The sequence below is a fragment of the Balaenoptera musculus genome, chromosome 11 (assembly GCF_009873245.2).
Source record: "Balaenoptera musculus isolate JJ_BM4_2016_0621 chromosome 11, mBalMus1.pri.v3, whole genome shotgun sequence".
Lineage (NCBI taxonomy): Eukaryota > Metazoa > Chordata > Mammalia > Artiodactyla > Balaenopteridae > Balaenoptera > Balaenoptera musculus.
In genome coordinates this window covers 54,799-68,548 of record NC_045795.1, presented here as the reverse complement: position 1 = coordinate 68,548, position 13,750 = coordinate 54,799, and the positions used below count along the sequence as shown (strand labels likewise).

The window sequence follows — 13,750 nt, the reverse complement described above, 5'->3', positions numbered from 1 at the left end:
AGAGCATCATGCTATCACTATTGTTTTCTATTCAGCTTTTGCTCTGCATGATATGAGCACTGTCCCATCCCCAAAATGTAATCCATATTATAACATTCCATCATATGGATAGGCCATAATTGCTAACTAGTCCCTCCTGTTGGGTGTTTTTACTTCCTTACTTTTCTCCATTATAAATAATTCTGTGCTCATTTTTTTATTCATTCTTTATCTTTTATACCCTTCACAAATACTATCAAAATTTTTCTGATTTGGAAGTCTGTGCCTTAAGAACTAACGGTTTAGAATCACTGCACCAGAGTTTGGTAATTATACTAGAAACTCTGGAGTCATTACTGCCAGTTTTGTAATGCCTATTATCCTACATGAGTAAAAACTGTCACACTTCCTTTATTGGAAAAGCCATACAATTGCCTATCACATGACACTTTAGAGCATTTGTCTCAAAGATTTTGAGGTACCAAAAGTAACCGTAAAAAAATGCTTTGTCTATTTTCACAGTGAATTTTGGTTGTGAAGATACCGATGTGTTGGCTTATAAGACTGTTCTGGTGCCTGACACGTAAAAGGATAAAACAAATAATTTGAATCAATGAATAATATTTTCACCATTAATTGGACATTATTCCTCCTCTGTCTCCTGTGGTTGAAGTAACTCTGTTATTTAGCTAATTTTTAAAAAGATGCTCAAGGTGAATTATTCTATACATGAGGTTAGCTTGTGTTTGTGCACAAATGGGGAGATATGAAATCATTTGGAAATTGTCATCATAGGAAAGTTTTAGCAATGTTCTGAACGTGTTGACAAGAGCAGAGGGAGAAAAATGACCTGATATCTAGAAAACTAGATTCTGCTAATGGCTATGCCACTGACCAGTGGTTTGTCTGTTATTACAGAAGGGAGAAATCCAGGACACATGCTGCAGATCAGTCTGCCAGGAAAGGGAGGAGATGGAGGGATGGGGGGAGATATTCCTTTTATATGTATTATCTCCTTCTATCCTCACAGCAGCCCTGGGTAGAATATTGATGATCATCCCCATTTTAGAGAAAAAGAAACAGGGGTTTGGGGAACTCATGATACCACGAAGAGTACGCAACGGGAGCAGGATTTGCCTCAGCCCATCTAATTCTGATGAAGGCCCACTCTTCCAACAGGCACGGGAGGCATGGGGCCCAGGGCCCACGCTACCCTCAAAAATAATTAATATTAATTTCTTTTAAAATCAGAAGAAACAATAAATATAATAATAGTGAGTATATAGTGATGACTCCAACCTGGATTTTGTTTGTCATTGTATCAATACAACCATAAAATAATTAAAAAAAATTTTTATATGTAAAGGAGCCACAAAGGCAATAGTGCCTTTAGTTGCATCTCAGAGGATGCCTGTGCTTAATCAGAGGAGATGCTTGCACTAGACCCAGTCCGAGGCCGTAATAATGCTCCTCTACCTCTACTCAGGCCAAAGCAACCCCTCCTCATTCCCTGCTCTGGAAAACACTGTTCTTGGAATTGGTTCAAGCATAAGAATAACTTGTCTGTCTCTAATATTATTTTTAAACTCCCGGTCAAAGGGCACAGAGAAATAGGAAAAATGGGATTGTAAAATCAACGAGGAGAGATCAATAGATGGATTTAAAAATAATAAACAGTTATAAGCCATTGTTCATAATATTGCCCAAAGAAATGAGTGTAGTCACTGAACTGGACGCTGAAATGATGATAGTGATAACTCAAGGTACAGAGAGAAGTTATCCCCACGGAGTCTCCTCGGCACTCCAAAACCCTGAGCTGCAATGGGCTTGCTCACTGAGTCCCTCCACTTCCTCTTCTGGGCAGCAGTAGTTAGTCAAGAACCTCAAGTGCCTAGGCGATGTAGAGGGCAAACATTTCTAGGGAGTGGAAGTTGTGTCACTATTCTGAGATGTGATCTAGGAGAATGTGGTGGAGGTGAAGACTTCTCGACTAGGAATGAGAAGACCTAGATTCTGGCCCTGGCTCTGATATTATCTGGTTACTTAACCTTGCAATAGGGACAACTTCACTTCTTTGAGCCTCAGTTCTCAACATTTTAATTATAATGTGTCATGGTGTGGGTCTCTTTGGGTTCATCTTTTTTGGAAATCTCTGGGCTTCTTGGATCTGGATTTCTGTTTCTTTCCCCACGTTAGGAAAGTTTTCAGCCATTATTTCTTTAAAGAAGTTTTCTGCCCCTTTCTCCCTCTTCTCATTCTGGTACTTCTGTAATGCAAATATTAGTCTGCTTGATGTGGTCCCATAAGTCTCTTAAGCTTTCTTCACTCTTTTTTTTTTTTTCCATTCTTTTTTATTTTTGCTGCTTTGATTGGGTGAGTTCCTTTGTCCTGTCTTTGAGTTCACTCATCCTTTCTTCTGCTTCATCTAGTCTGTTGTTGAATCCATCTGGTGTCTTTTTTCATGTAGTTATTGTATTCTTCAGTTCTGTGACTTCTATTTGGAACTTTCTTATATTTTCTATCTCTTTGTTGAAGTTCTCACTGTGTTCATCCATTCTTCTACCAAGTTTGGTGAGCATTTTTATGACCATTACTTTGAACTTTCTATCAAGTAAATCGTTTATGCCTGTTTCATTAAGCTGTATTTCTAAGGTTTTATCTTGTTCTTTCATTTGGGATATATTTCTCTGTTTCTTCATTTTGCTTGACTCTCTGTGTTAGTTTCTACACATTAGATAAAACAGCCACTTCTCCCAATCTTGAAGGGTTGGCCTTGTGTAGGAAAACCTTATCATTCAATCATGGCCTTGGATGTCTCTCGAACCTTTGTGATTGTTGAAGCAACCTATTTTATTTTTAATAACTCCCAGTAGTTGAAGGTGTGCTGAGACCACTCAGTGTCCCAAAGGGGAGGATCGCAGTCAGCACTTAGATTCAGGCTGATTGGAAGCCAGACCCTCAGGTAACAGCTTTTAAATAATGCAAATATATACAGTCCTGTGGGACCACATGTGTAAGCCTTGCTGGCCCCCGGAGCCAGTTGATCTGGAGTTGTTCCCTGGGCAGCAGTTGCAAAAACTGGGGCTCCAGATGAGCATACAACCTCACTTCTGGGTGATACTGGTGAGCTGTAGTGAGGCAGAGGGAGAGCACAAAGATGGCATCCTCCAGCCTACGTTCCCTGCGAGCACATCCATAGACCTCTAGATGTGCCAAACCTGAAGGCTGCCTCTGAGGCTGACGCTCCAAGACAAGCACGTAGGCCTCTTTCACAGAACGTCTGGGAGTGTGTTTCATGTTGCTCTCTGTGCAGTGCCTTGTACATGTGTAAGAGCCCTGGTGGTGTAGCCTTCCCTCTAGGTGCTACAGCCCTGTGGGAGCCAGGAGTGCAAGCCCCCCAGCCACCAGAGTCAGGCAAAGGGGCGTCTCCTGAGTGGCAGCTGCAAAAGCCAGGGTGCCAGACATGAAAACTGGGGTACCAGACATGTGTAAGAGCTCCCCTTCAAGAAATGCTGGCTCTCTGGCATGCAACAGAGGGATAGCGTGAAGACAGTGCCCACCCTCAGAGGTATCAGGAAAGGTTTACAGTCAGCCCTTAGATGTGTGCTTAATCAGAAGCCCCTCAAGCTGCAGCTATGATGATTAGCTAATAGGCCTCTTTCCAGAAAGACTGAGCTCCTTGGTCTGTTGCCTCTTGCTGTGCCCTGGGGGTGGTAGCTATTTAAGTATTCTTTTGCTGTTGGTTACAGTCTTGAGGGACCTGTAAGCACAAACCATGCTAATCATCAAAGCCAGGAGATGAGGAGGTGTCCCCTGGCAGTAGCCACAAAATTCAAGGTGCCGGAGAAGGGTATAAACTCCTTCCTGTAAGATACTGGTGATCTGGGGCAAGGCAGAGGCAAAGCATGAAGATTGCCTCCACCAGCCTCCATTTCTTGGGAACATCTCTGTAGGCCCCTGTAAGTGCTGCATGCCAGAAGCCTGCCCCTCAAGCTGAAGCTTCTGGACAAGCAAATAGGCCTCCTTCTCAGAAAGACTGAGGTGTGTTTCAGCCTGCTGTCTTTGCAGTGCCCTGGGAGCAGTAGTCTGCCAAATACTATCCCTCCAATTGTGACAGTCTCAATGGAACCCAGGAACTTAAGCCCCCCTGGCCTCTAGAGCCAGGTGATCAGGGGTGTCTTCTGGGTGGCAGCTGCGAAAAGTTGGGCACGAGACTTAAGAACTGGGGCACCAGACATAAGAACTGGGGCACCAGACTTGTGTAGAAGCTCCTCTCTGGGGGACACTGGCCTTCTGGAGTGCGGCAGGGGAAGAGAGCAAAGATGCTGCACGCAGTCAAGTCACATAAATGTATCATTTCAACAGTTGTTTCCATTTTGCAACATCAGTGGTTTTTTATTTCTATGAAGTACATTCTTTCAGAAGTTAAAATTAATTAATAGTGATGTAATGATATATAGTAAGAGCTCCCTTTTATTTACTAAGAGACTTTCCAACTATAATTTTTTTCTTTTATATATATATATATATATATGTATCATAAAGAATCTTAAAGAAAAAAGTATATATATGTACTATAAATACCACTTCTTTATACATGCAATTCCTTTTGTTAGACCATCCTCTCGGTTGTCCTTTGCAGATTTGGTCTCAGGTTTGTGCAATTTCTATATTCTTGGATTTCAGTGTTGCTAATGATCAATAAGAGCTGTCTGGTTTGAGTGATCATGAACCTAGTGGCTCATTTTACAGGAAAAATAATAGGGAGGAATTGGACAATCAACTAGAAAGTGAATTTAGTGTTCACTGAAAGAGTATGTGGAAGGTGGTGGGGTTTTTTGTTTGTTTTTTGAGGAGATTGTTTTTGTTTTTTGTAAATTTGCTTTGAATTCAGCAGGAGCTGTTATCTTTAGCCTCCAGTTTAGAACAGGTGTGTGAAACACAAATAGTTTTCATTTCTGTGAAGTTTCTTCTTCCAGCTTGCATAAAGTATGAGGGGCTGAGCCCTGTGCCGCCTTCTGTTGGGCTTTATGTTGGAGAGAACATTTTGATGGAAAGAACAAAATATTAAAAAGTATTGTCACTGTTCATCCAGGGAATTTCTTTTAAAAAGTTCTAATTATAAACTATACAGGTATAGAAAATACATTGTGAGCATTTTAGAAAAAGAAAGAAATTTTAATTGCCCATAATCTAGGAATACTAATGATAACATTTCAGCTTTTAGGGGTTTTTTTGGTCTTTGTTCTATTCATATTACATAATATAAATATAAGTTTTTACAAAAACAATACTATAAATCTTATTTTGTAATATGAACTTTCCAATATATCAGTGACATTTTTAATGTGGTTAAATATTCATCTACAACAAATTTTAATGGCTGCATACTTTCTCCATTGTATGAAAATACCCTAAAATATTTAGTGAGTCCATTTTTGGATTTTTAAATGTTTTCAAATTATTCACTATTTAAGCAGTACTTTAATAAATATCGTGTACACACATTTTGGGGTATATGAGTCACTTTTAACTATAATTAAAATTTTTCCGAGTAGAACTGATCAGTGTTCCAAATGTGTAAGGTTTTTAGATGCCTACTGCCAAATTCCTCACCACGAGGCTGTAGACCACTTATATTTCTACCATTGGTGAATGAGACTTGCATGGTGCTACAGCATGCCCAGCCCTGAGAACTGGTGCGTATGTGTTTGCTTATCCACATCATGGGGAAAACGGCATTTTACTTTTGTTCTGTGACGAGACTCTGATTTTTAGTTGATGTTTTGGAGTCCTGAAGTAACACGAAAGAAGACAAAAAATCAAATAGGCTGGCAGCAACTCAGGAGTTTTCCTTCTCTTTATAGGATCAAAAAACAACATTAGTGTAGAGTTCTCACTGCATTTTGTGTCACAAAATACTTTCCTCTGAAGTCCTAGGTGACTTGTGGAACAGTGTTACTGGGGGTTGAGAGGATAAAAGGGGATTACCAAGAAAGCAAAAATAGAAATGGTACATCTGGGAAGATGGCCCAAGGAAGCTCTCTAGGTCTCTGGGTGCCCAGCGTGGCACCAGCAGCCATCAGTAGAGGGACTTCCTGCACACCTGAGTGGTCCAGAGGGGGACAGGGCTGTAGAAAGAGAGCTTTGCTTTTGTATTTGAACACAATCCTGGGGGGTGGGAGGGGGTGAGGGCCTGACTTGCCTGAAAACAAGTTTCTCCCAACAGGCAAAATGGACACTGAAGAAGAAATTGTTTTTGGATATAGAAAGTTCTATCTATTGTCCACACAGGTTTGAGGTCAGAAATCCAAAACTCCTGATTGTTTTAACAGTTCTTCCTAGAACCCTACTTTTTCCCTATCACCATCCCAGATAAAATTCCCCAGACACCTGGGTTTCCAGGAGCATGAAGAGAGGGCAGTGGGGTTCTGAAAGACACAGGTTGGTGAGATATTCTATCAGGCTGTTGTTTCATTATTTCTCTGTCCCTCTTGGTCTTACAGACCCCAGTTCTCCAATTTTATTTTGTCAATTCCAAGTGAGCAAAAAATTCAACCTCTTCTCTGTCTGCTCTCCCCAGAAAGAGGTTTCTCTCTGTGAAATGATTAACCACAGTCACCCTTACAGCCTGCAGTGTGCGGTGGGCTCCTCGTCCTGGATGAGTCTATGTAAGATAAGTTTCTTTTCTGCTTTGTGATGTCTGAAAAAATGGAAAGAGGCCTTGAGAGAGAGAAGAGAGGGCACAACAAGTGAAGGAAAATCAAGTCATCAAGGAAGTTTCCAAAACCTTTTTTTTCCTTTCTTTTTTGAATGGGAAAATATTTATGTTCACTGGTCAGAGTTTTGATTTAAACCTGAGTTTAAATTCTCTTTAGGCTCCCCTGTGTTCACTGTGGAAAAAGAAAAGAGAGTATACGAATAAAACAGTCCTTTTAATAAGATGTGATGAATTTCTGACAAAGGATTTGGGAACAACTCCTGACACACTGAAAAGCTGCATCAGAACAATCCATGAGGACGCAGCCCCTCCACCCACAAGTACCCTCTGTCGGTACTGGCCCATCTGCCCACGGAGTCTCCCTCCCACGCCCAACACTACTTTCATCCAGTGTCATCTGTTTATGTGACTTTAAGCTTTAGAGGAACAGGGAAGAGGAGGAGAAAAGAAAAGATTGGGGTAATTGGTACCAAACAACAAACCCAGATATTTTGAAAGGAAGAGATTTTATGGACTACTTTTAATATGCATGTGGAGAGGCCGGGAGGGAGAGGAGAGGAGCCTCCTTCCTCCCTGGCATCCCTCAGTCCCACCCTCCCTCTTCCCTGAAGGCTAGGGCCCCCCAGGCAAGCCTCCAATTTGCCACATCCAGTTTCTTCTGGGGGGAAGGGTCGGGGGAGGGACAGATGGGGAGTTTGGGATTGACATGTACACACTGCTATATTTAAAATAGATAACCAACAACGACAGCACAGGGAACTCTGCTCGCTATTCTCTAATAACTGAAATGGGAAAAGAATTTGAAAAAGAATAGATACACATATACGTATAACTGAATCACTTTGCTGCACACCTGAAACTAACAACACTGTTAATCAAATATGCTCCAATAAAAAATAAAAATTAAAAAAAAGATTCCTGGGCCAAGAGTCTGAAAGGACAAATGCATCTTCCCCAGGAGCTGATAGTGAGACTTTAGTCTGGAAGCCCCAGTGGAAGTGACCTAATTATACCCTCAAAGCTCTCTCGCGGGCTCATCCTTTAGGACAACTTTCTATTAGGGCAGCACTTGGTGTAGAGTCAGTTCATAGGGTTAAAACTCAGAACCCCACTTCTGTGTTGTGTGTCTTTAAGAAAGTCACCTATGCTCTCCGAACCTCAAGTCCCTCATTAGAGAAACGGTGACAAGTAGTGTTAGCTTGAGGACAAGATACAATAAACAACATGACGCTTGCAAAGCTCTTCACCTGAGCTATTCTTCTGCCACTATTATTATTATTATTAAGCCTTTTCTAACTTGATTTGTATTCCTAAGGTAACCATTCCTTAGCTGAACTGTGGCGTTGTGATTATTCTATGTGATAGCTATTGCTTTGAGAAAACCTGCTTGCATGATTGCCGAGCTCAGAGAAGAAGTAACCCCCCTGGGAGAGGTTTATCCTCCCGCCTCCTTCCACTCTATCTTTGCTAGCGCAGTGGGGTTGGGGGGTGCACCATCAGGTCACCTCCACCACTCATTTGCAGTGTGGAGTAGAGAAAAAAACATGACTTTTTTGGAATCAGGGACACCTCAGTGTGAATCCTGGCTGAGTGGATTTGGTCATACTTTCTACTTAATGAGCCTCAGTATCTGTATTAGCTTCCAGGGCTGCCATAGCAAATTACCACAAACTGGGTAGATTAAAGGAACAGAAATTGATTGTCTCACATTCTGGAAGCCAGAAGTCCAAAATCAAGGTGTCGGCAAGGCCACATCTCTTTTTCTCCCATCTTCTGGTGGTTGCTGGCCATCCTTGCCATCCCTTGGCTTATAGCTGCATCACTCCAGTCTCTGCCTTTGTTGTCACGTGGACATCTGATCACCAGGTGACCTTTAGGGCCCCTTGTCAGCTCATGTATTCTCACCCTCCCACATTTGTTTCAAAATGAATGAACTCAGGAATCTTCTCTGTTCACCCAACAAGAGTTAAATTTCTACATTATTGTTATTTACCTTTTCCCCACATCCATTGTTCTTTTAAAAAGTAAAATTAATACGTGTTCATTACATAAGGATTGAAATTACTGAAAAGTAAGTGAAAAAAAATAACGCAGCATTGGTGTGAGTGATTGAAGAACAATTTCCCATTTGATATGTGATATGTATTCCCACCACAGCAACCTTTAGCATGACTTGACCCATTCCCTAAAGGCACCAGAACCACAAGTTATACTCCAAAGGGAAGGGAAGCATGGGCCCAGGGCATCAGAGGAGAATCTGAATGGAAAAGACTGCTGGCTCACCCAAGCCCCATCCCCCTCCTTCCTCCTCCCACCCAACCCCACCATAGACACAAGTACTGAGCATGCTCAGCGTGTCCCTAAGGCCACTCTTCCAAAGTATTTCATCAAAAGAAATATCACTCTAATTAAACAAAAATAAATGGCACTACCATTGAATAAGGTAAATTGTAGATTAAGTTAGGACTCTAACAGCCCAGGAATCTTTCACAATTAAAAAAATCAGGAAACTTGGCAGCTGTTACCATGAATGTTCATGTAATTATTTAACCAGCATTCAGCGTCCTCAAAAACTCATCTTTTCACATACCAGTATGATGGGAAGGGCAAGCAGCTAATGACTTTGTCTTCCTTGAGAAAAGGTCACTTAGGACAAAAGTTCATTAACAAGTGCCAAAGCTTTCACAGGAACATCATCCAGGAATCACTGAGATTATGAATTAACAATCATCTTTTAAAAGCTGTGTGATACGTTAAAATTAGTTATAACTGTAAGTTCTAAGAAAAGATGGTTGATCTCAAAAATCATCTTGATAAAGGAAGGCCAGAAGTAATAAAGAAAAATATTGATTAATTTTGCAAAAAGTGTTTTAAACTTTTACATAAAAAATACACGAAGCCAAAAGATAAACAATATACTGGGGAAATTTTGCAACATGATGGACCACAGGCTTCTTTCCTTACTGTACAAAGAGCTCTGTTATATTAGTAAAAAAAAAAAGTGAATAATTCTATGGAAAAATAATATATCAACATTCAGTTCGTGACAATAAAAATGTAAATAGCCACCAAACAGACTTCTCAGTTACACTCATAATTAAAGACATGCAAATCAAAATAACAATGCAATATACACGGCCATCTATTTAACTATGGCACCAAATAAAATTTGATAAAGTCCTGTTTTGGTGAGGTTTACCTGGAAGTCTCCTGCAGTGCTGGTGGGAAGGCAAATTTGTGCAATAATTTTGGTGGGCAATTCCTGTCAAAATTTAAAAGTCATATATTCTTTTCCAGGCAAATCTATATACCCCATGGACATGTGTTTTTAAGTAAATAGGTATCATCTATCTATCTATCTATCTATATCTATCTATCTATCTATCCATCTATCTATCTATCTATAGATATCTATGTCTAAGGCTGTTTATTGCAGCATTATTTGTAAGGCTAAAAAAAAAAAAAGAGGGAAGGAGAGGAAACCTCCTATTTCCTAAATAGAAGACTAGATAAATTGTAGCATATACATACCATGGAATATTTTGCAGCTATTAAACAGAATGAGGTAGATCTAAATATGATCATATGGAAAATTCTGCAAGTCATATCATTAAGTGAAAAAGCAAGATTTGGAATTGTATATATACACACACACTTAAAAACATGTGTGGACATACATACTGTATATTTATATATATATGTATATTTAATTATAATGATTTCATTTGGGTATAAATTTGAAGGATTTACATCATCTTTGTGTACTGGAAATCTGTTTAAGGGGGCAAGGTCTAGAGTAAATGGAGTTTATTTTGGGGTCCAAGATGCCTTCATTCTGAGTCGGAGCTGGACACAAGTCTCTCTTGTCAGCTCAGGACTCCATGGGGTCACTGGCTGGGAGGTGGGTCCTGTTGGGCTGTGAGAATCCACCTGTTTCAGGTGATGGGGGTCTGAAGCACACATTGCATAACTTATAAGGGTCAGCCTCTTAAGAGGCACCAGTTTGAGGGTTTCAATTTGACCTTGGGGAGCACCTACACCTGAAGAATGAAACCAAACCACATACACCCAGGTGAGTTTCATTTCAAAACCATGGAAACTTACTTGGATCCATCTGGCAGCAGGAAAGTGAGAATAGGTCCACACATCACCACCCACTGCTCGGCTGAGCCCCTCTCTCCTTTTAGACATTGTGGGGAGGGATGCAATCATGCACCTTTGTCCTTTGTTTCTGGGGCACAACTTCTAATGTGCATCTTCTGTCTTGCCCTTCTGCCAATGCAGGCATCATGGAAGGAAGGCTCGTCAATCTTTCCAGAGCACGGTTGCTGAGTTTCCACCAGCACTGCCTGAGAATCTAGGGAGGACTTCAACAAGGACATCACAAGTTGAGGGATTGGGAGAAACTGGTCCTTTGAAAAAAATTAAATTTGAAATTTGCAGAAGTTTATTATTTAATTCTGTTTTGTCTCCCTGTCAATCTCCAAAGAAAGTGCTTATCTTCATTCTAAAAAGGGAAGGAGCATTTTTTCCCAAGAGCAAACCAGGAATAAGCCAAAAAGTGTGTGGTGCAAGTCACTTCCAGATGGAAAATAGGTTATCTTTGTCTTATATTGACCCACAGAATAAAAAAAATAAAAAATAAAAAATAAAAATTTTAAAAATAAAAAAACCAAGATTTTATTTATTTGACATAGAAGTTTGTTTGCTTCAAAAAGTTTGAAAACTATTAAGCCATAGTAGGTGATGATAATATGGTTTAGTTGTGACATAAATTGAGTTTTAAAAATTTCTACAGGCTAGAACCTTGCTTTTTTTGGTTTTGTTTTGTTTAAATATTTCTGTCTTGTTTCCTTCTCCCCCTTCTCACCATTGCCTGCCTGCTTGTTTCCTTTTTCCTTCCTTGCTTCCTTCCTTCCTTTCCTCATACCCTTGACTGCCTTTCTGTTGTCTAAGGACACATTCTACAACTACTCCAAGTCAAAGGACCACCCCTCCCCAGCCATTCCCACCATCTTCCTTCCTAAAACAACCTCACTTGTGCTTAGGGAACACATGACAGCTCAAATAAAGTGTAGCAATTTATTCCCCTTGCCAGGGTCTGGTCTAGGAGAGAGCTTGTGATCCAGTGTTGACCAATGAGATCTAAGAGGAAGTGTGCTGGGGGCTACTTAAAACTATTTTCCTTCCTGAGGGAGAGAAATGCAGGAGGAGCAAGTCCTTTGTTCCTGCCCTCCCTTCCTGCTTCGGACAACTGTGAAGGCATATGATGCCTGCAGCTGAGGCGGCTGCCATCTCTCCGCATTAAATGATGAACCCTCGGCAGATGGTCCAGCCCTCCGGGGATGGCCGAGTAGAAGGACAGAAAGAACCCGGTCCTCAACAGCAGCACTGAGCGGCTGAAACACTTCGGATTCAGCTATCTCTAGACTTATTAAGTAAACTAGAAATGTCCTTGTGATGTAAGCCAGATTTTTCTACTACTTGTAGCCAAAAACACAATTTAATGTATACACAGGCTTAAAAATCAAGTGGGGAAAACTATTAAATTAAAAAGAAAAGTAATCATGTTAATTATGATTACAGAAATATGATCAGAGAGCTTTGGCTACACCAAAGACTGAACAATCAGCCCTGCTGGAAGGAGCTGGGGAGAGCTTCCCTGGGGAGGACTTCCCTGGGGGGGGCTTCTTGGGGGAGGGCTTCTCTGGGGAGGGCCATGGACATGAGGCTCCTTCTCTGGCCGTGAAGGAGCCTCACGTCATGCAGTGAGGATGAGACGTGCACCTGGGAAGTAGTGGAAGGGCTGGTGTCCCGGGAAGAGTGAGGAGTTCTGTGCAGCCGGAGGGAGAGCTGGGAAGGAGGAATGGGGCCAGATAATGAAGGACTTTGTGTGGCATGTTTAGGAGATACGGTTTTATCCTCTGGATGACAGAGGACACATACATGTGCATGTGTGTGAATGTTCATGCAAGTAGATACACATACCCCTGCCTAATAAAGAATCTAACTGGCCTTTGTCCAAGTTCCGGGTGGGACCCCCAAATCGTTGGAATTTCCCCAGTGACTGGAGTAACTTTGTTGTTCATGGTAAGCCCTGATAGTTTATGCTGATGAAGTGACTCCTGGTGGGCCCTAGATACTTCTGAATGGGGGCTGGCCATACTGGGAAGATGAACGATGTCATTAGAGGATCAAGGCTTTGAGCCACGTGAGGTCAGCCCAACCTCTGGGGAGGGAAGGAGGCTGGAGATTGACTCAACCTCATGATTCTATCGATCATGCCTGTGGAATGAAACCCCAATAAACTCGTGACCCCAAGCCTCAGTGGAGCTTCCTGCTTGGTGAACACATTGATGTGCCAGGAGGGTGACACTTCCTGAGGACATGGGGAGAGGGCGCAGAAGCTTTGCATTCAGGACCCCACGTTCTTTGTCTGGTCCTGATTTGTATCCCTTATAATAAAACTGTAATCGCGCATGTACCATTTTCCTGAGTTCTGTGAGTCATCCAGTGAATTATCAAGCCTGAGGGGTTGTGGGAACCTCTGAATTTATAGCTTGTTGGTCGGAGGTGCAGGTGGCCTGGGGACCCTGGAGCTTGTGGTTGGCATCAGAAGTGAGGGCAGTCTGGTGAGAGGCCTTGCCTTTCACCTGTGGCGTTTGGCCCAGCTGGGGTAGTCAGGGTCAGAAGTCACTGCACATGTGCGAGGTGACTCCTAGGAGGGAGGTGCTGCAGAGGCTTGGGCGCCGGGGTCTCCAGTCCAGGGTCTGAAAGGACTTCTCTTCACTCCAAGTCCGCAGACTGACCGCTCTTTCAGAAAAATGCTTACCTTTGGTTGAAAGGGAGCTGGGGGTCAGGAGTGAAGACATCTGAGAAAAACAGGGAGAACCCAATCGCCCCAGCTGTGTCCCCAGAGACAGTGAGTTGTTGTCACCATGACCCCCGCGGAAGGACGTGGCACCGTGGCCACCTGTGCCCGCTCCGGTGTTGCTCAAATCCCATTTTTCAGAGAAAATAAGAACACAGACAAACGGATAGTAACTGCCT

General features: G+C 41.9%; 1 long non-coding RNA gene across 1 annotated transcript in view; it reads left to right on the top strand.

Moving 5' to 3' along the window:
* The window catches only part of LOC118903352, a 63,831-nt gene extending 52,513 nt beyond the window's left edge, over positions 1-11,318 (top strand). Inside the window, exon 3 of the long non-coding RNA XR_005021785.1 lies at positions 10,985-11,318. This is a non-coding gene — a long non-coding RNA (uncharacterized LOC118903352). The remainder of the gene's footprint in view (positions 1-10,984) is intronic.
* Positions 11,319-13,750: the final 2,432 nt, after the last annotated feature.